The following is a 23,082-nucleotide window of genomic DNA, read 5'->3' on the forward strand; positions in this document are numbered from 1 at the left end:
ATTTCCCTTGTTGTTGGCAGAGCCATAAGGCCGTCATGGAGTTCAGTGGAAACCTGAGGCAAGCCTGCTAAAAATGGGTTTGCGGAAACTACATTGCGATCAAGTAGAAGGAGCGACTGAGCAATACTCCTGAAATGGTTATAAAACGCACTGAAATTCCTGCCACCTGGTTGGGACATAGCCCCTGCGGTAGGTGTAAAGGCAGGGGCACCTTGAGGGGTCAACAGCTCTTGACGCGCAAAGCGAAGTACCTCGGGATGAGCAGTTGGACTGCGTCGACAACGCCATGCAGAAGCTGTCAAAGAGGGGGCACGTAAAAGGCGCTGTAGGCGCTCCGAAAGCTCCTCTTTCCATGCGCACATAAGCGACGAAGGCGACGGGGTGCGTTGAGCAATACGCAACTTCGCCGTCACCACGCGCACCTCATCTGACACGCGAGCCCTAAGGGCTCGACCAGATGCGGCACAATGGTGACGCCACTGCTCCTTCAGACGGTCCCAGTCACCAGGCACGGCCCCAACAACCGAAAAACGCAAGACGCGCGTGAGCCCCTCTTTAGTGCTGGCGTCGTGAAGGATGCGTGCATCCAACCGCCATGGTCTCTGAGGAGATCCTGCAGCCGCCGGAACCGCGAGCGATAGAAGAAAAGGGCGGTGGTCTGATATGTGCACCGGCGAGGATGGTAGCATCATTACATTGGCTGCACACACTGTCCGCGAAAGGCTCGTCGGAACATACGCCCTGTCTAACCGACTCGCCGATAACCCGCGACGCCAAGTCCACACAAAGACGTTGCCATAGAGGAGCTCATAAGCGTCCGTGAGCATAAAATGGCTGACTAGGCGGCGCAACTCGCGCGCATTCCAGCCTGGCCTACCCCTACCAGGGCCTTGCACATCGGCGACCGTATCGAGCACGCAGTTGAAATCGCCCAACATCACAACATTACGCCCTCCAAGAAAATACACATCTAAATCTTTAAAGAATGCGTTTACCAAATTAGAATGAGCAGGCGCATAAATGCAAAGAATTCTCAGCTGTAGTGCGTTAAACGTGCAGTCGAACGCCAGCACGCGTCCAAGCGCATCGTAGATAACATGATGATCTCGCAAGAGTGAGCGGTTCAAAACGAGAACGCCAACGCCGCTAGAACGCGTGCTGGCGTACGAAAAGAAGGCATCGACGCCAAACCTACGCTTGAATTTCAACACGTCACTGAGGCGAAAAAAATTGGTTTCCTGCAGACAGACAATATCGCAACCCGAGGAACGAGCGAATGCGACCACCGCTGCCTGCTTCAAAACACTGCGGAACCCCTGTACGTTAAGAGTAATAATTTGATGATGAGTCATTTTGGAAATTAAAAATTAGACCTGAAAAGTCGTGATGTTTAGGCAATACAAAGCGCGCCGCGAACGTCGCTAAACTACCTCACTTTTTGCGGAGAGTCGGACCAGAGGAGGCACGAGGCCTCCTTGGCCGACCGGCAGAATTGTCCGAGTCCGTAGTTGACGCATGTGGACGCTTTAAGCTTGAACTCAAAGCGACCATCTCAACATCGGAAGACTGTGCGCTGGAAGGGCTGGCGCTGGTCCTCGATGTCGAAGAGGACGGCGATTGCACAGAATCAGCGTCTGGAGATGATCTTGGCTCCTCTCCAAGCGATGTCGACGACGACGACGGCGGCGTCGGGTCCTCCTCAGGCGTGATGACAGTCTCGTCAATGACGAGGTTGACTGAAGAGGCTGACGATGGCAAGCTGCTGTCGTCACCGTCAACCTCAGTTATGTCGGTGTCCCTGCTCAAATCCGCAACGCTGGCCGCAGGCTGTAGCACGGGCTCCGAGAGGGGCACGTTCTCAGCATCATGGTTTTCCAGGGCCACAGTAGGCTCGACCCCCGTGGCATCAGGGACGCACGGAGAGACGGAGGCTGACGCAGCACGCACATTTACTGTCTGCTCACTTGGTGCAGTATTGGACGCATCAAGAGCAGACTCCGGTTCTTCAACGCAGTGAGGCTGGGACGCAGCGGAAGCAACCGTAACGGCGTCGGTGTTGGATGCGCCGGGCTTCTTGATGGTTTCAGCGGCTCCCTGAGCGGCCTGCGGGGGCGCAGGGCGGGCCGCAGCCTCCGAGTACGAGGGCTTGATGGCGCACGCCACGGTAGCGTGTGGATCGCCACAACGGCGACATGGGAGCACGCAACCTTGACCTTGGTGCCCAAAGACCCCACAGCGGGCGCAGAAAGGAGCCGTGCACTGTGCCCTGAAGTGCGCAGTGGACCCACAACGCCGGCAAACGCGCTGCATTCCCTTGTAGTCACACGTCACGCGGTGGCCCGCCACCTTGATGTAGTTTGGTACGGGTGACTCCGGCTTCATCTCAATCCGCACATAACGGGTCCCGGTGGTGACAGTGGGACGCGACCCCATGACGCCGCGACTTACGTGCAGCACCTTGCCATAAGGGGAGAGAGCCTTGGCAAGGGCGTCACTAGGTACACGGGCGGGCAGAAAGAGGACAGTCACCTGGGTCACCTGCGGGCTCAGGGGAACGATGGCGACGCGTTCCTTGCCGATGATGAGGCAGGAAGCTTCAACGATTTTAGCCATGGCGGCTTCACTTTTCACAGTGGCTTGGTAGTTGCGTCCACCGAAGTGCTGGACGCAGTACACTTCTTCCAATCCAACAACGGAGGCTGTCGCATCGACGACATCCTCCGGACTAGCCCCCTCAGGGACGACAACATAAAAGGCAAGAGCCTTTGTAGGTGGCTGGCTCACCATATTGAGGCGCCCGCCAGCCGAAGGACACCTTAACAAAAGCACACGTCCAAAGGTCGAACACCGGCCACCGACGCAAGCCGGCGGCCGGAACACACACCGCAGCGTCCACCAGCTGGGGTTTAATGTCCCAAAGTACGAAGCCGCGTTCCCTCCACCACCACGCACTTCCCCCGTACCTATAAGCGCGATACACGTGCCTATAAGCGAGATACAGGCCTCCACTAAACCAGGGAGCCAGTTATACGCGGTTCTTCATGCGATGTTTTGCGCGATGCAGGCGCTTGTTTCGACTAGGCCACGGTGCATATCGTCTGTGTCGGCAGCAATGGCACCTTTTTTGGTAGTTCTCGTTGTTTATATCTTTTGCGTGCGCATGTGTGATCGTATTTCGAACGTCTCACCACCTCGTAAGCACCAATTCTCGCTTCATATTACCATCGCATACTTCTGATTTACAAAGCATTTCAACTGTTAATTTCGTGCACCCGGCAGATATTGCGATGGTGTTCGAGGCCTTTCGCAAGAGCAGCCACAGTTTCCAACTCAGAGTACGTGCTCAGACACGCGCATATATGCATGTGCTGAACGTGTTTTGCGAAGTGTTATATTTGAGCGCGATACAAGAGCATATGGTCTACATTGCGTTCGGGGCCGCGCAAAGGCTAAAATGCTTTCAGAAACGCTTGACTGAAACATGTTCCTTATTAAAAGCCCTCACGAGCACATTGCTCGAGGCATCTCTGCGGGCATATACATGTGGCCACACAGTTGTCACTTACGGCAGCCGAACGAGGCGAGAGCTGATTCTGTCGTCGCCAACTGTTGTACAGCTTGATGCTCGAACCTTCTGCCACATACGCTTAAAATATCTGAGAAGTACCGTAGGCATGCATCTCCTCGCGTTTTGTTCATTAAAGTGATAAAAAGTTGCCGCGATTACGCTACTTCCTAATGTCAAATTTGAGCGCGGCCCATCAGCTGTTTCAGCTTTTCAATAGATTGAGGCAACGAATTCGAGCAAGACAAGTATGTATGTACAATTACAGACTTGTTAATTGTTGTTAATTTTCACTTGTTAATTTTCACGCATATTCCTTTTTCAAGAAACACTCCACCAACAGTTCTTGACTCTCATGCAGGAAGCTTTGTGGTCGGAGAAATAGATGGATATATGCTCGACTTGCCGTACCAATACCTGGTTCTCAAAGACAAGGCCTGTGCAAGTATTTCGCGAGGTTGTCACAGCCATGGAAGGCGTTACGAGTGAGCGAAAAGGGATGTTCTTCCTCATAAGTGGTAAGAAATTCCTGTTCGTCTTTATATCTAAATTTAAGTCCCCACCAATCCTGCCACCCTGGAGGGCGGCAGTTAATGGTTGATCGAGAGAGTTCGCTCACCGTTGTTAGTGCTAACGCATGAGGTCCACATCTCTCTCTCATCACCCCACGTACCTATAAGCGCGATACAGGCCTCCACTAAACCAGGGAGCCAGTTATACGCACTTCCTTTCCTTAAAATTATCGGAGTGTAAAACGTGGTCAACGCCAATGCCAATGAACACAACGAACTCCGACGGCATATGGCTTCAGCGCCGCGTTTCTGGCACAAGTTTGCCAATTTCAATGCACGCAGCGCACATCTGTCACTACCGCCACGTAGCATAAAGCCCGATTGAGGTGTCCGCTGTTCCAAGAGGGCATTTACGCGCCTGTGAAACGTTGTCAACGCCAACGCCAATGAACACACTGAACGCCGAAGGCCTATGGCTTCAGAGCCGCGTTTCTGGCACAATGCTGTCAATGTCACCACACGCAGCGCACATCACTCACTACCACCACTTAGCTTAAAGCACAAATGAGGTGTCCACTGTTCCAAGAGTGCAGTTATGCGCCTTTAAAATGCTGTAAAACGCCAACGCCATTGAACACAATGAGCGCTGACGGCCTATGGCTTCAGGGCCCAGTTTCTGACACAACGTTGTCAATGTCAACGCACGCAGCGCACATCTGTCACTACTCATATCGAGGCCCACCTTCTCGCGCAGAAAACAAGACTGATGCTGTCCGAAACAGGCATAAATACGCTGCGGTTGCTGGGTATGAGGGACGCTTTGAAAGAAATGAATAGCACAGCGAGCTTTCCAAATGAAATCAGGAGGATCATTGAGATAAATCCGATTCCAAAAAACATGCGTCCAGATATACATAAGGCGAGAAGAAAGGCAACATCCGAATTCAACGAAAGAAGCTTCGCCGGAGCAAAAGACGTATTCTACGTTGACGCAAGAACGTACAGACATCGATACGGCTCGGTAGCCAGCGCGATGGATCAATAGCTCAGGGAAATCAACTGCGCTTCGATAAAAACCAACAACATCCTCGAGGCTGAGAAAGCAGCAATTGCACTGGCCAACACCCAGCAGAGTGATGAGCCCCATGCACAGATCATTACAGACTCGGAAGAGGCGTGCAGAAGGTACAGTAGTGGACGCATAACCACTGCAGCCATTCGCATACTCAAGGCGAGGACAATCACTTTTACGAGATGGTTCATCACGTGGAGACCAGGCCATGAGGCTGTCAAAGGGAACCAACGTGCCGACGCCAACGCCCGAGCATACGCCAACCGGGAGGCGCGCACCGAAGGGGAACTGGACGCAGTCACTAGACGGTATGGAGTCATCTTAGAACAGAAACGAGCCCTCCGGAGGACCTACCCTGCTCCCCACCAAGACCTTAGTAGAGAGCAGTCGGTTGCCTGGAGACAACTGCAGACTAATACATACCCCAACCGGAGTTTACTCAGCAAAATCTCTTTCCACATATGACAACAAATGCCCGGTATGCGCGAACACCGAACGCTTTACTACGTTACATGGGCCTGTCAGAAAATGCAGGCAGCGCCGATAAACAACACACCAACACTGGAGCAGCGGGAGGCGGCGCTCTCCAGCTCGAAGCCTGAAGAGCAGCTCAAGCTGATCGACAGGGCTCGCAAGACTGCAAAGGCCGCTAAGGCCCTGGATTGAGGGCTCCACCTACGCTGCGAGAAAGAACCCTTGTAGTATACAATAAAGTTTTTCATTCATACCATCACGTAGCTTAAAGCAGGATTGAGGTGTTTGTTGCTCCAAAAGAGCAGTTATGCGCCTTCCCTCTGGTTGACGTGTCTACCGAGATCTGTGAGACAGACACTGCGCATTTCTTTTCCTCAAAAAACCAAGTTACCAATTTTACTCTCCGCTTCCCAAGCTCCCGCGCCATTGGTTTCGCAGCTTAAAGCGCGACTAAAGGTGTCCACTGGTGGCTACAATGGCGACGGCACCGGCGACGCCCAAAACGCCGAAATGGGCGCCAAAGAGCTTCGCCCTAAAAGAATCTCTGAGCGCCAATCATCACGTAAGAACACACGGTATGTGAGGCGCCGACACAAAGGACTCGATTGCAGCGCCTTTCACCTCAGCGGTAGTTCTCTGCGGTAAATCTGTAGCATTACAGATACGATAAGCAGCGAAATTTGTACAGTACACCGGCTTGTTCCTAGATGAATGTTCAACAAGCTGATATGCGCTTTTGTCTCGATTATAAGCGCATTCCTTGCCGGCAACAAAAGCCGGCGGCCGACAGACTATAGTTTATCAGAAGGTATCCCGATTTTTCTCCGATTACAGCTTACAGGAAGCAGTTCACGAGCGTAGAAATCGCAACGATTCCAGCCGAGTCTATCACCATGCAGGGTCTATCGTCGGTGGTCATACCAGGCATAATTACTGCGTAGTAATGAGACACGTAATAATCCGAGAGTACAGCAACGTTTGAGTACGTTCGATAAGCAACGCAGGCAGTTTTTACGTCCTATATGGTGTCGACTGAACCACGTTAGATTGCGATTGCTCATCGCATGCTTTTGAGGATTTCTCGAAGCTTACACAGCACACTGCGCACTGAAGGCACACGCTCGCGTTGTTTTCATCGATATATACGGGTGCGAGCACGATCAGCTGTTTGTCCTTCAGTCTGCGACCGCCCTCCATAACTTTAGGCAGTTGTTTTCAATCTCAAGCAGCCTAATCATGCCGTTCGCCTGCGTAGCAATGAGAGGCAGCAGATTGCGAAGCTACGGAGAGCATCTGCCTTCTGTGATCCGCGACTTGCTTGCCGCCGTGATTGCCAGCTGGCTGGTTCCGGTGGCTGCCAGCTTATGTGACCATGATGCGTTTTCCTGTCAGAGGCGAACTTACTTGCATGCTGCCAGCGGGCTGCGCGAGCGCACTAAATCGCAGAGGCTCATTGATGCAGCCGGAGCGAAACTTGGCTGCAGCTGTTGCGATGCTTATTTTCTTTCTTTCTACTTGCCCATCTGATGCGCACCTTGTGCACCGGTTTGTGCGAAGCTTGCCATTCTGAAGCTTCAACCGCAGATAGGACGGCTGTCTCGCTAGAAAGGCACCTGGGCGGCAGCATTCCATATCGCCTTCTGAGCCGCCTGCCATTCTCTATCTTGAACCGCAGACAGGGCGCCTTTTTTCGCTAGCGGGACATAAATTGTTAGCGCACTAATTAGTCTGCTGTTTTACAACCGCTGATCCTTTTCGGAGAATCTGTCCTTCAGAGACACTGGTAAAATGTGGAAGCTAAACAGGGATGCCGACTGTGTTCAGAGCAGCGTACCATCCTGAAGTTCAAAACGGAAACAGGAAGGCTTTTTTCTCTAGCGAGGCCTCTAGTGCTACCACACTAAAAATGGCGGTGTTTTCCAACCAATGACACTTTTTCGAAGACCACTGTTTCACCGACAACGTTATACAGGCAGACGCTCGACGGGGATAACCTCCGGGTTGCGGGCCCACTGCCATCCTCCGGCTGCAAACCCCCAAAAGGACGGCTCTTCGTTAAAGAGCTCTCTAGCGTTGCTACAATAAAAGTTTTGCCGTGGTCCAACCATTAATGCTTTAATGCGAATTTATGTTTTAGTGACTATGGCATGAAGGCAGAGGCTCGAAAGGCACACGCGCCAGGTTTTGGGCAGCCTACCATCTTCAGACGTCTAGTGATAGCGCACTAGTAGGGCGGGGCCTAGAGGGACGGTGACTGCAACCATTGACGACCACCAAGTGAATTTTTTCCATCAGCCTCGAAACTCTTCCTGGTTTTTTGCAGGCACTATTTCGTCCAGTAATTACTTCATGCAGCGTTACGCATGCCTGCCTGTTTTTGTGCACGTCTTCAATGCCTCTCTGACATCCGCCTGGCAACTGGTGGCTCTCTTCACTATCTATTCCAGTACCACATTGGCGCTCACGCCTTCTGATCGCCATAGGACAGCCATAGGCGTATCCGCGAAAGTGACATAACTAAAGCTACTGAACCTCGCGAGACCGAAGACAAACTGGACGCCTCACCCTATTGGAAAAAAAGGCAATGATGTAAATATTGGAAACCAACACTGGAAACCTTGGTGGATTATGGTAATGGAAAATGCGTTGGAATGACTGGGCATGTTGGAATGACTGGGCATGTTGGAATGACTGGGCATGTTGGAATGACTGGGCATGTTGGAATGACTGGGCATGTTGGAATGACTGGGGCAGGTTGGAATGACTGGGCAGGTTGGAATGACTGGGCATGTTGGAATGACTGGGCATGTTGGAATGACTGGGCATGTTGGAATGACTGTGGAGATGTTGGGGCAGGGGCCATGCAGCAATGTTATGTCTGTCGCAATGAGACAGCAAATTTCAAAATAGATGAAGCTCCTACAGCCAGTTTTATTTTGTGTTCATGCTCCTCTTGCTCTTCTTTAGCCACTTGTCAATGCAGCTGGGCCCCATGAAACAGCCTTGTTGATGTACCACCGCTCGTCCTGTCCTCTTCTCGATCTTCAGTCCTGTCAAGTTCGTGGTTATCCCTCCTCCCCAACATACCACCGGTGCATGAGGGCTTGGGAAAACTGGGCGATGCACTCTGCAGAAAAGATTGAAATGAAAGAATTAGGATCCACAAGTTTTTATTCTTGCCAGTATTAGAGTGCTAAAAAAGTAAACTCCGTATTGTGGCCACAGGAATAAAGTGAGCCTAAATCAAGAACCACTGAAGCTATTCGCACTCAAAAAGAAAAATAATTTGAGGTTCTTATTCAATATATCATATGCTCGTCATTAAGTACCATCATCAGCAGCATAACTAGCACCACTGCAAGACAAAGGCCTCTCCTATATCCCTAAACATAAGCCTGACGTGTGCCATAATGAGCAAAATAAAAAAGCCATCGTTTTTTGTCCTCTGAAGGCTTTTAGTGGGGTATTAATAAGAGGGACAATATAAAGGTAACATCAGAAGGGTGACTGCAGTAGCACAGCTGAGATGTCGCAGACGATACACTACGAAAAGAGGCATACAATCCATTGATACATCAGTTGCAAAAAATAAAAACAGCAGCAAAGAAAAGGTAAAACAAACCAGTGTCAATGCTCCAAGCGATATCACTTATTTCCATAATTTTGAGGGACCACATGCAATGAAAATGTGGTGAGGTAGAATCACAAGCGAAGGCCATTCTGTTCTCGATTTAATTATTACTAACTCTATGCAGCTGAATGCTTTTTCTGGTGTTTTATCTTGTTGTGTTAGTGACCATCTTCCTGTGTTTGCTTGCATTGAGAACACTAGTACAATAGGAAGTAAGTCCACATCAATCACATACCAAGCTATTACAGAATCATCATTGAAATCCTTTAGGGATGCGCTCATGAAAGTATATTGGAGTAAGATAGCTGAACTTCATGATGCAAATGTTGCCTATAATACGTTTGTCGATTGCTGTAAACAGATATATCACGACTGCTTTCCTCTTGTAACACGCGTGAAAAGTCGCAGAATCCGCAAGCCATGGGTAACGCCAGAGCTTCGCGGAGAAATACAAATGAAAGACAAGCTGTACAGAAAATTTTTGAGCAGCCGGAAGGTTGAGGACCTTGCGGTATTTAAGAAATATAGGAACAAATTGACTAAAAAACTGCGGTCTGCACGAACAGCCTATCACGTGTCACTTCTAGATGTTAAGAATGCTCGAAATGGTGTACTATGGTCGAGATTAAATACACTTCTGCAGCGGGACAGTTCACGCACTGCATTAACAAAATTAAATATTGATGGAAAGGAAGTTTCTGGCGTCGAACTGGCTAATGTATTCAATACTTTTTTAACGAGCTTGGCTACCCGTGCTATAACACGTGCTGCCGGATCTGACGCTTGCAAATATGTTCGAATTCAGAATGATGAAACAATTTTTCTGCACCCAGTCACGGTAGACGAAGTAGTGTCGGTGATAACAAATCTTAACAATAGCAGTAGCTGTGACATTGATGATATCCAAATACGGCCAGTCAAGCATGTAGTTGACATAATTGCTCCCATACTTGCTCACATCTTTAACATCTGTTTAGAAACTGCAGTTTTTACGGAAAAAATGCAATTAGCAAAAGTTGTTGTTCTTTACAAAAAAGGAGATCGCAACGCCCTCGCCAACTACAGACCAATCTCTATTTTGCCAGTGTTTTCGAAAGCATTTGAGAAAATGCTGCATCTAAGAATGTCAAATTTCATCCATAAATTTAACTTGCTAACACCATTTCAGTTTGGCTTCTGCAAAAGCAAATCCACTGAACTTGCATTACTCCAACAAAAGGAATATATAATAAAGCAACTTGAAAACAAATCTATTGTCATTGGTGTATTTGTGGACTTCTCAAAGGCTTTTGACCTGGTAAATCATAAAATCTTACTAAATAAATTACACTACTATGGTATCCGAGGAAAAGCGCTCTCATTGTTAAGTTCTTATTTGTCGTTTAGACAGCAAGTGGTGTACATAAATGGTATACAGTCTGAACCGAAGCCGCTCTTCTACGGTGTCCCCCAAGGCAGTACGCTAGGGCCTCTACTCTTCAATATTTACCGAAACGATATTGTCAACATTAGCGATAATACAAAGTTTTCCATCTATGCAGACGATACGAGCGTATTTTTTTCGGGTGAAAATGTTCATGAACTTATCAAACAATGTAATGCCACAATGCCTCTTGAGGTCTGGTCTGCAGTTAACCTGATGCAAATAAATGAGAGTAAGACCAAAGCTGTCATATTTAGGCCGAAAAATAAAGTTATCCCACTGCACGAGAATATTATATTAAACTCGCGGGCTGTAGAAATTGTTGAGCAGTTTAAATGCCTTGGGGTCATATTTTCTGCCAGTTTGTCATGGGATTACCATGTCAATTATATCTTGAAAAAAATAGCTCAAATCACTGGTGTTATAGGCCGTCTAAAATACATACTTCCCACAAAAAATAAGATGCTGGTATACAATTCAATATTCAACTCGCATTTAAACTATTGCCAGTTGGTGTGGGGCACTACAACATTCACTAACTTTGAACGTATTCATTTAATGCAAAAAAGATATCTCCGAAATGCATATAATTTACCGTTCCGACATCCCAGTGCAGCTTTCTTTTGTCGCTCCAGAGTTATTAAAGCACATAACCTTTATAAATATCGCCTCAGTGTTACTTTTAAAACAGAAATCAAGAAGAATGTAACAAATCTTAAAAATTTTGCAGAACTAAGGAAAAAAGAATCAGTCTATCCAACAAGACGTGGCGAAGAATGGACAGTGCCAACACCTCGACTAAATCTTGGTAGGGAATGCCTTTAGTACACACTTCCATCTCTTCTAAATAGGTATATCCACATTAACCTCGATTTGTTTTCTTTTTCACGTCATGAACTACATAATTTGTTTTTGCATAACATTGTTTAAGTTTCATTATGTATACATATTGCTGTTTCGTGTATTCTCCGGTGCTTCCTTAATGTGCTTGTTTTTTAAAATTGTATAAACTCTTGTGTTGCCTCCCTGTCAATAATAAGGATTATAGACTCGTCAAGCTGCCCAAGGGCAGCTTTTTTCTACGATTCCTCCATCTGTAGTGCTAGATGGGAAATAAACTTTGATTTGATTTATTCTTCAATGGGAACAGGAAAAATTTCTTGATTTAGTTGTGATGGCATCCTGGTCTGAAGCGGGGCAGCAACATTTAACATTAAGTTGTGGAAAAGTATTGTAGAGTATATGGAACACACCTAAACGAGCGTTTCCCCTTTTATGCAGTGATGTCTGGTGGTCAAATGAGATGACTGATTACACATATGCTGTACCAAGTGTCGCTGTTGGATTAAAGGGAGTTGGTGGCGTAGCATCAAACAGTTTGGTGCAAAATTGAAAGAGCTAGGGAATACTTCAGTTTGGAATCAATAAAATTTTTATGCATAAACTGCGCAGCATGGCAAGAGCACACAGATCATGACATCTCCTGATAAACCCGAGTGCCCTTGTGGTGCCAGCAGCATGTATCGTGACATGCTCCAAGTATGTGGGGCTGCATCTGGTTAAGGTTTCTCCATACCATTAACCCTAGAGGTGGGAAAGGAGGTCAATACGTTGTGACAAAACAATGCAGACAAGACAAGGACAACGAAGGAATAAATATGATGGCATGAGTGCTGACTATCGCCAATGTGTATTGGAAACCACGTCAAAATATATACACTGTAGCCTAAAAAAACAACGAACAAAGGGCACCTTGTGTCAACCACATTGCATGAGTGTAAAACAAAACAAAAACTGACAAAGAAGCATTTAAGAGCATGAACTCTTCCTTAGGAAGCGATAAAGAAGGTGTGCTAACACAGTGATTGCGGTTTTTTTTTAAATTTCAGTGGCCTCGATTATCTCACGCACAAACTTTTCTGTGTCTGTCAGGCAAAATGCAGAACATGAATTCCGGTTCACAGCGTTTAGGATCTGGCAAACAATTGCAATTGCAACAGTGAATCATCAAAGTTCTCCCGCAAGCTTTGTTCACATCGTCGTGGTGGTCTTTTAAACCTCTCAGTGACACACTTGCCTGTTTTCCCAATGTAAACATAGCCGCATTTCAAGGCGTTCGAACACACTATGTCTTCTGTGCAGTGCACGAAGAGACTCTGATGGATAATCTCGGTTGACTACAGGTACTGAAACTTCATAGGGTTAGAAAAACAATATCGACGCCAACTCGACTGCCTATTTAACCGGTGCGACCAATTGTGGATGTAGGGAAAGGTACGTACAAACTTCCTTTTGGGAGTTACAGTCTCGACGGGGGCACAAAAAGAATGTTTCAACTTCTGCTTAAAGCAATCGGCTAAAGACACTGACAAAGGTTCTGAATATCCAGTAAAGGACAAACGGCATATGAGCTGGGCAAAACTGGATGTCATGGCAATCAAACAGGATTTCATTAAGGAATTTTTGAAGCAAAGGTTAGTGACACCTCTTGACCAGCTTAGACTGAACCGAAGAAAATGGTAAAAGTAGCTTGTTTTCCCTTGGCTCGTAAGCCCAACAAGTGTAACCACCCAAGATTGAGATCCAATAAATGTGATGACATATTATCCTCTATAATTTCAGTGGTGATTCAAAGTGGACTGAGGCTTTGACTGAACTCCTCTCTCACCTTAGACAATGCTTCGTCAGGATTGGAGATCCTGCAATAAGCCACGTAACAGCGGCGCTAATAGTTTTTTTTGCAAAAACAAGCTATTCTGAAATGTAATAAAGATGGACTGAAGGTATGAGCTTAAAAGTGCGACAAAATTATTCACCAAAACGCCTGAGACGTTTGGAATGCCACTGCTCCATTTAGGTTAATGAATTCTTCAACACATTATTGATCCTGATTGAGGGATGGCGTAATATAAATCCTTGATGTCAACATAGCACCCTATGAAACTGGTGCGAGAGTTATTGTGTAGAAACTGCGTTACTTTCTCTGCAGATCTTACACGAGAGGAGTCATCAATGCTCAGCAACTTAATTTTATGTCGCAAAGAGAAGGCGATTTGTTTCTGACAGGTTCCATTCTCTTAAACTACAACCCTCAAGGAGCAGTCACCTTTATGGGTCTTTGCGGTAAAGAAGATAGCTGGACAATTTTTCTTACTGAAGTTGATGGCATTAGCCTGATGGTTAAACTCTAGATTGTTAATGTTTCTTGGCACTGGACTCTGCTTTTAACAAATCAGATAGTAAGTGGCACTCAAATTCAGAATACACTGCATCTGTGGCCTTGGACTGAAAGGCGCCTTTCGATACGACCACAAAACCACCGTTTATCAGCAGTTGAAAGCAAGAGGGCCCACCCTCTTAAATACGACACAGTTCGGCCTGTGGGCAAGTTCCTAAAGAGGGTTCAAACCGTGACACTGCATCAAAACATCCCGAAACACACCTGTCACACTCAGGTCTGTGCGTGGAAAAGGCAACTCGTCAAACCATGGCAAGCATCTCCACAATAGTTCTCTTCGGAAGAACGGAAAATTTTGGTCCATAAGCACTTCAAGGACCAGACGAGGCAGCGACTCCAAGCTGAAGGTGTGCACCTTGTTGTCAAACTCTTGTGCCTGAAAACAAGCCAGGGAGTGGCTGGTTGACGGTGTCACGCACCGTTGACCAGGTGAAAGCCATCTGGAATGCCACTTTGCAGCCACTTTGCGCTCACTAGCCCGGAGCAGAGAAGCCAAGGCACGAGTGTCTGAAAACAAGGTGCACAATGTCGACACTGAGTTGCTGCCTCGTCTGCTGCTTGAAGCACATACGGGCCAAAATTTGCCATTGTTCCTTCGAAGAGGACTATTCTGGAGCTGTTTGCCATACTTTGACGTCTTGCCTTCCTGTGCCTGGACCTGAGCGTGACAGGTGTGTTTCAGGGGGCGTTGGTTGATGGGGTGTCGTGGTTTGAACCATGCCAGGAACTTGCCCGCAGGCTGAACTGTAACGGGTTTAAGACGGTGGGCCCTATCGCATTCAACTGCTGATAAAGAAGGTGGTTTTGTGGTCATGTCTAAAGGCGTCTTTCTGTCCAAGGCAACGGAGGCAGTTAATTCTGAGTTGAAGTGTCACACAACAGCTGATTTGTTAATAGCAATGTCCAGAGCCAAGAAACTATGTAATAATCTAAAGTTGAACCATCTGGCTAATGTATCAACTTCAGCAAGAAACTAGCAGAGGTGCCAATGAGAGGTCAAAAGACCACCGTTACGATGTGAACAAAGCTAGCAGGGGAAATCTGATGTTTCCTTGTCGCGACTGCGATCGTTTGCCACATCCTTTATGCTGTGAGGCGTAATTTCTTGTGCTGCATTGTGCTAGACAGACACAGAAAAGTTTGTGCATGAGATGATCGAGGCCACTGAAATTGTAGAAAAAACGCAATCAATGTGTTAACACACCTTCTTTATCGCTCCCTAAGAAAGAGTTCATGCTCTTAAATGCTTCATATTCAACTTTCGTTTTGTTTTTGACAGATCCAAAGTGAATGTTACAAGGCGCCCTTTCTTCATTCTTTTTTTAGGCCACAGTGTATATATTTTGATGTGCTTTCCAATAAACCTTCTTGAAAGTCAGCACTCGCACCGTCGCATTCCTTCCTCATCTTTCTCTTCTTTGCGCTGTTTTGACACGATGAATTACAAACAAGACCATTCATCCGTCTTGCAAAAGTCAATACAGTCAGAGTAGCTGAGATAGTTGGGGCATCCTTCAGAATAATGCAGTCATAAAGACAAGGTTGGGACATAAAGACAAAGACTGTTATTGAATGGCTAATATTAATGTACTTTAGTAATGTGCTTGGTTTGGTTTATGGGGGTTTAACATCCCAAAGTGACTCAGGATGAGGGACGCCTTATGATTTTGCATATTGATATGCTGGGCTTCATAAGAGAAGAAGTACAATAGTTTTTTAAGGCCAGCCGTAGAACAGGAAGCAATGAATCTACACTAATATCAAAGAATGAAGGCTCAAGCATGAGAGTGTAGCTAAAAGGTTATAATGACAAACATGAAAAGCTTTGGAGAAATTCAAGTCGATGACACTTGCCTAAAATAAAGAATCTAAATTTGGGTGAAAATCTGTTGTGAATTCAAAAAGTTGGATTGCACATTAGTAAAGAGAATGGGAGCCGTGATGACTGGTATAGAAATATTAGTTTGAATTATGGTGGCAAGTAATATGCGGACTCATTTCGTGCTCTAACAGTTCATGCAAAATGCACATCAATAAAATAGGAGAACAGTTTGGGGATCAGAACGGTTTCCAGCCTTAATTATTGACAGGTCAGCTTCAGGTTGTCAGGGATAGAACCAAGAGGTTTGGATTGGCTAACAATTATTGGTAAAATCTGTCTTCAGATATCCTCAGTAGTTTAAAGTATGTCAGAAGGCTTCTCACACAGCCCTCAGGTACTCGAAAGCTTGTGCTTATCAATGACTTTCGAGACATGATGAGAAGCAATGGTTAATGCAGTGAAATGGGAAACAAATAACTGATTTTTCTCAAGAAAGTGCCCATGGAATATGCTGTCAAACAAATTCCCAAGGATCCTTCAATTAAGCCCAAAATGACAGTTTATGGGTAGCCACTTTGTTATAACCATCACATACAAAAAAAGAGACACCAGAAGCCCTCCTTATTCACTGAAAACAAGGGAGAATTATGAGACATCATTCCGGCACACAAAATCACACGGATGAAGAGAGTAGACTCCATGGACACCATATTTCAACTGAGGTTTATTCCACAACACAGGCTTTTTATGTGCAAAGGGGTACTAGTGATCCCTGGGGCTGAAAAGTATTTCCGCCACAAGATAACAATTATTCAGGACGGCAAAAACCAAAACACAAAAAAACAGGGGTAAAGGTATCTTGCCACTCACATTAAACACATTGGCACGCCTATGCATCACCTACCTGGCTGCCCAACAAACATATTTGCCTCCAGATAATCTATTTCTTTTTCTGGAGCGCTGCAGAAGGGCTGCTGACGTAATTCTCTTTTTCAACAGAGATACAAAAGGCTTAAAAAATTTCCCAGCCCTTTCAAGTGCTAAACTTGCACAAGGCATGTGTTTCTTTCAAAAACGCCTTGCATGCTCGCTTGTGCGAGCAAAGGCGAATGTGCTCAGCTAAATGACCTCTGCCACTTAATGAATCAGCTGTCCTGCAATGTTCAAGCAAGCGTTCATTGATGCAAGCCTCGTCTGTCTAATGTAATGTTTGACACAGGCAAGGAGGATGCTGTACACCATGTCAACCTTATGTTTAACGAGGGGTTTGGTGTGCTTAGTTTTGTAGGCAGGCTTTTTCGTAACGTCATTTATCAGGTGGCACATGCATCCCAGCTTTCCCAAGCTGAAAATACAACATGTACATCGTGTTTGTCACTGGCCTTCTTGAGGCGGTGTGACACCTGATGGCAATACGGCACAATGACAGGTCACTGTTGCGAATGTGCGTTGTCTTCCGGCTTGCGCTGCCCAGCACACTTCATCTCTCGAACCTGGCTTTCTACCACTAAGGCTACAATTTCTCCTGTGAAAACTGCCTGCTCCAGTCTCCTTACTTGCGCATTGATGCTGTCACAGAGTCGTGACAGCGTCAATGCCGAAGTAAGGCGACTGGAGCAGGCAGGCAGAAAAAGAAATAGATTATCTCAACGCAAATGTGTGTTGGGTCAGCCAGGTAGGCAATGTTTAGTCACGCCAATGCATTCAACTTGAGTGACAAGCTAACCTTACGCCTATGTTTTTGTTTTTGCAACATTGAATAATTGTTACCTGGTCGAGGAAACACTTTTCAGCCACAGGGGTCACTAGTACCACTTTGCATGTAAAAAGCTCATGTTGTGAAATCAACCTCAGTTGAAGTATGGGGTCTATGGAGTCTACTCTCTTCGTTCATGTGTTTTTGTACACTGGAATGATGTCTCATAATTCTACCCAGAACCAATTAGCTCAGCTCTCCATGCTTAGCAAAAACAAGGCAGCAGTAATGAAACCAGTTCTCATGTGTGCACTTTTTCTTTTACATCTGTGACCTGCGATGAGTGGCATAAAAACACATATTTAAGTTAACACACATGCATCATAATGTTAATATTCGTAGTCAAATAGTATCACATAATGCAGCCAAAAACATGCAGACATTTCGCACTTCATGCATAGAATGCAACGGTTAAAAGACGAGCAATATTGAATGTAAAACTTCAAATGGCCTGCAACCGGCCCATTCTGACAGCCAACTAATATTACTCATATAAACATGTAAACATATCAGGCCAGAGCTATCCAAACTGCTCCAAGCAGTAGCATTAAGGAAAAGAGCAATGAAAGTAAGAGAACATTTCATGGCAACCACAAGAACAAAGCACAATGCAGTAACAACTTACAACACAGCTTTTGACTTCATCTGGTGGCCACAAAATCCATGCCATTGACTCGGACTGGAAGACAGATGCGCCACCTGCGGATACCAATTTCCCATTATCACTATGACAGGAGTACAAAAACAAGCATGCGAACTCGGTCCAACAGTGAATATCACATGAATGTAAAAAGATCAGGAAAAATATACTTGCCCAAGTATACGCCTCAATACAAAGGAAAACTACCCTGTTTAAAATGCATCAGTTCCCCTAGCACTAGTAAAGGAATCTTGCTATGAGCAAAACAAATCTGCGTTCGAAAGCGTAGATAAACATCGTAATAACTGAGACAATTATTGCGTCACTTGTTTTCCTCAGAAACCAATTTTCAAACAGCAGAGTGATCAAAATGCAAGATCCTATACTCTGGGTAGCCAGAAACGCTATCGGTATCATAAAAAAAAAAATCTTCACATACTCATTTAAAAATTAGATCCTGACGGCCGGAAATTAACTTTCGTTGGTAACTGCAACCTGAGACAGTGCTTTCTTTATAGTGGGGTTTGAATTCAGATGCGGAAAATGGGCACTGATCGTATTGGAGGGTTCCGGATTAATTTAGACCACCTAGAATTTCTTAACGTGAGCTGACATCGCACAGCACAGGGGCATTCTTTTTTTCATTTCACCTAAATCGAAATGCGGCTACTGCCATCAGGATCGACCCCACGACCTAAGGTTTAACAGTCTAGGGCCAAGCAAAAACCGCGGCGAATAAAAAGTGTTTCAATCCCCCTCAAAGTGCTAACGCTATCTTGAAAGACAATCATACATTTTACGCACAGCCAAAGTGCCGGTCCTTGAAACGTGCGCGGTGGTGTGAACAAGCATGGGCAGAAACGCGTAGAACGAGGCATATACGAGGACAAATCTGTGCTCAACAAGAAACAAAACGCGCAAACATGCGCATACCAAAATCATGCAAAGCTAGCGCACGCACGGTCGCATCCCCTTCGCCAAAACAAGTACCGACAGCGACAATTCTTGGCAGAGCAACTCACCGCGGCGACAACAAAAGCGCCTTAAACGCTTTTTATAGCATTGAACACGAATACTGCAGCAGTACGACAGGTCACCGTTCCAGCATTATATGCTTCGGATAATGCACGAGTACTGCTTACCTTTTCAGATGATTGCGTAGTCGTGCAGAACGCTGTTTGCCTTCGTGTCACGGGCACTACACCAACCAGTGAGATTTCAGCACGAGTGCTACGTAGCCGGCACTCTCTACCACGTAGTCACACAGAAGAAAATATTCCGGGCCTTATGTGGAACATTTCCACCGCGACACTGCCCGCGCGTCTTTGTGCCTGGACACCCATCCTGGACTACACAAAGAAGCGCACAGACTGAAAAGTTAGAGAGACCAGAAAAATGACACTTTGCCTCGAATAGGCTACGTCGACAGCACTGCGCGATTGTGCACCCTTGAGCAAGAAGAAACACACGCAAACCACAACACAGTTCACGACGGCTCACAATCCAAGTAGCGAATTGTAGCAAGCGCCGAAGCGCGATGCACGCGACGCAGCACCCGAACCGCCATGAGGGTTATACAGAAAAACAGCTACCGGCAGCCACCTGGCGGTGACAACCAGTTTTTGTTTCGGTTTCGTTGTGAAAAAGCTTGTATCCTACGTTTTATTTTATTTTTGGTATTTTTATTGGGTATTCAGCCGTATCGGCATCCACAGAAATTGCAGCGATTGCGAGCAATTACCACTGGTAGAAACGCGCGAATTAACGACCTGTTGCTTGCGCTGCGGTTGAAAAATGCCTGAGTTCTCACGGCAGTATGGCTTGCTGCTTTGCTCATTCACGAAATTACATGCCGATTTCTGTTTGTATGGGGAAGTTTTTTTTTATATTGATGGGAGATCAGCAAGGCTAACAAAATACCCAACGTAGCAGTCGTAGAGAGTAGGTTGTCGTAAAAACATGGTGACGCTGTTTGATCGGCAGCACGACGTGAGAGGCGGCAGCGTTGAAACGCGCGTCGAGAGAACAACCTCCACGGTATATGCTTTCTTGAGACTACAGTGAAGGTGTGCATTTTTTATAGTGGAGTTCTCTCATCCAACGTGAAAACCAAATCAATTCTTAGTATGAAATATGCTGTGTAATTTATATCCTCATATTGAGTTTATATATATCTGCATTTCTATTTTGAAAAACAGTGTTGTACTGGTAATTGTGTACCGAGGTGCATGTATAAGAGTGCAGCCTTGTCGAAATATTCTGTGTATATATTTGTATTCGTAACCCTCCTACAAAGAAGCTGTGGCCAGCTATGTGGTTAACAATTTGTTAATTGAATTAGTATATGTCTTGAAATGCACGCTCAATAAAATTTTCTGAATGAAATTGAGTGTTCGGATTCAGGCATGCAGGGCTCTGCAAACCTGCAATTTATTATTTTGTGAACAATGAAGTTAAACTTTTTCTCAAATATTTTGCTAATGATAATCTAAGCCCAAGTATATAAGTCGTTACTTTTTAAAAAAATTTTCTGAAACTGTCAAGTCAACAAATGCACGTGTAAAAAAGAGAAATTTGTCTTGCAGTTTTTATTCTAACAGCATAAAGTGCCAAGTGTACAGTCTTTGTCAAAAGTAACCAGGCTGCCTGGTTTGCTTCTAGCTCGTACAGTGGATCCCTCACAGCTTTCCTAAAGCTGGAATGGTAGCTAAAGGTAAGGACTGAGGGTCTTATTACCTTCCAACACGTTTTGATCCTTAGGAATAACACAAGGGCTCCACTATACAACCATGCAGCCTGGTTACTTTTGACAAAGACTGTACGTTTGATGGATTTGACCCACTGAGATTGTTAGTGCATTGATGAGTTTCATTTTGTCAACCATATAGGCACATGCATGCAGTATCTGCTGCCCAGCATCGGCCATTCAAATACAGCCATGGTTTGTGCCATGTCAAACAAGTAGGTACAGTCGTGGGTAAAAAAGATTAGCACACATGACGGAACACCAGAGCGCCGGAATGACAACGCCTGGCACTGCGGGTGGCGGAGAGGCTGATAACGGGAGTGCCGGGCCGTTCCCATTCTACAGTATTAAGGGGGTCTGCCACGGACAGTAAAATTACTGCGGACTGCCACGGACAGCAAATTAGCGGACTGCCACGGACAGCAAAACTGCTGACTAAAAGCAGCGCTATCATATATTGTTCCCGCGAGTTCCTTTTGACAAACCATCGCGGACATAAAAAAACAGTAATAAAAAGAAGCCATCTGTGCTCATGATAACCGAGCCAAAATAAATTCCGCAAGCACAGTCACGTAGGGTCGGCACTTCAACGCTCGGGCGGTGCACGCTTGATAAAGCTTACTTCCTGCCGCCCCCCCCCCCCCCCCCCGTAGGCTGCAAACATGGAAACGGCCCGTTAGGCAGTTCTGCCTACCGCAGCGCCGCGTGGTGAGATATACGAATTCTGATCGCCAGTGATCTGTGCTAATATTTTTTGCTCGCGACTGTACACATCCATAGGCTCCCACCGTGGTTTCCACATAGTCCAGTGTTGCCTGCCAGGCCCACCGAGATAATCACGATGGATACCACCAAGCCCATCCCGTCCCACCGTGTTCACTGAAGTGTCCAGCGTGGTTTCCATTCAGCCCAATATTGTTTACTGGAAGTGCCAGTGCAGCCACCACAATTTCCACTCAATCCAGGGTGGCCCAAAGTCGCCATTAGTGCATCCAACATCTCTCCCATTCGCTCCAACAGCACCCAGCGTGGAAACCAACACTTCCAATCAGCCCACCGTTTTCTCCAACATGGAAACCAACACTTCCATTCGGCCCACCGTTTTCTCCAACTTGACTTTTGCTGGAATTTTCAACAGGGCAGCCACTGCCAGCGCAACCCACTTGACCTTGTGGGGATACACATGAATGCCCCATAGTAACGGTCGCGCGTAATTATGACCCAATGATATGGGAGCGCCGTTCGGGAATTTGCGAGGGAGGGCACTCACGCCGCCCTCGCTTCCTTTCGTGCCGCGCCGCGACGCCGCCGTGGAGACACTCCCTCTTTCTCCCTTTTAGACCGGGGATAATTCCTCTCCACAGCCCGGGAGAAGGCGCGTTTGTCCCGAGGCTCACTCGTCTTCTGACGGGAGAGGTGCACACGCACGGATCAGAGATCTGTCACGGAGACCACTGCCTTTCCCATATCGCCCGGCCACCGCATGTGACTTGACCGCCGCGGGCCGTGAGCAAGGAGCCACGGAAGGTGAGCGGAACCTTCTTCCCCACATTTTTGCGTGCGTTGTTTCCCTTTGTGCTTTTCACCCCCCGTACGCGAGCGGATCACTCCCTCGTTACGGCGGTTGCATTGTTGCTGCTGTTCTGTAATGCTCGTGAGCAATAAACGCTCATCCGAGTAGAATACTCGCGTTTGTCCCCTCTGGCCGGAATCCAACGTGGTTGCAACTTACCGCACCGCGGGTTGGGGGTCACAGCTCTGACTGCTAGGGCTGGCACGCTGGTGCTGGAAAGCGACAACAGCTTCGAGCTCTTTGAGCGTTGTTACAAAAACCCCATATACTTGGCGTCCAACGTAGGGCCAGAGGTGTGGCAAACCGAGAGTCTGTGTGACCGACTGCCGACACACAGACTAGCCATGGATTGACTTCCAGTCCCTGCTGTGGTTGTCCAATACGGCATCTCAGCAACAACATTTTGACACCGCTGTAACGACTACTGCAGGTATATTCCGAGAGTCTGGCGCTAGCCTCTGTGATCTTATAACGTGTGAGCCGCGCGGTGATTCACGCGACGCACTGGCTCCGACGAGCAGCGACGCTAGGCACTTTTTGCCAAGCGCTATGCCGCCAGGTAGGGAGAGCATTGCGCGACCTGTGCAATCGTGCTCATCCCACGCGGCCTGGCCAGAGCTTCCTGGCCAG

The 23,082-nt window shown here is 46.8% G+C and overlaps 1 long non-coding RNA gene and 1 pseudogene across 1 annotated transcript; one reads left to right on the forward strand and one right to left on the reverse strand.

The window, feature by feature from the left end:
* Positions 1–4,975: 4,975 nt before the first annotated feature.
* On the forward strand, positions 4,976–5,815 carry LOC149370188 (uncharacterized; annotated as a pseudogene).
* Positions 5,816–8,475: 2,660 nt separating this feature from the next.
* Positions 8,476–19,727, reverse strand: LOC149370189 (uncharacterized). The gene is made up of 3 exons (XR_016285602.1): positions 19,276–19,727; positions 18,119–18,192; positions 8,476–8,750 (listed from the first exon to the last, which is right to left on the reverse strand). It is a non-coding gene; the product is annotated as an uncharacterized LOC149370189 (long non-coding RNA).
* Positions 19,728–23,082: the final 3,355 nt, after the last annotated feature.

The sequence above is a fragment of the Amblyomma mixtum genome, chromosome 1 (assembly GCF_055824585.1).
Source record: "Amblyomma mixtum isolate Tamu chromosome 1, ASM5582458v1, whole genome shotgun sequence".
NCBI classification, from domain to species: Eukaryota; Metazoa; Arthropoda; class Arachnida; order Ixodida; family Ixodidae; genus Amblyomma; species Amblyomma mixtum.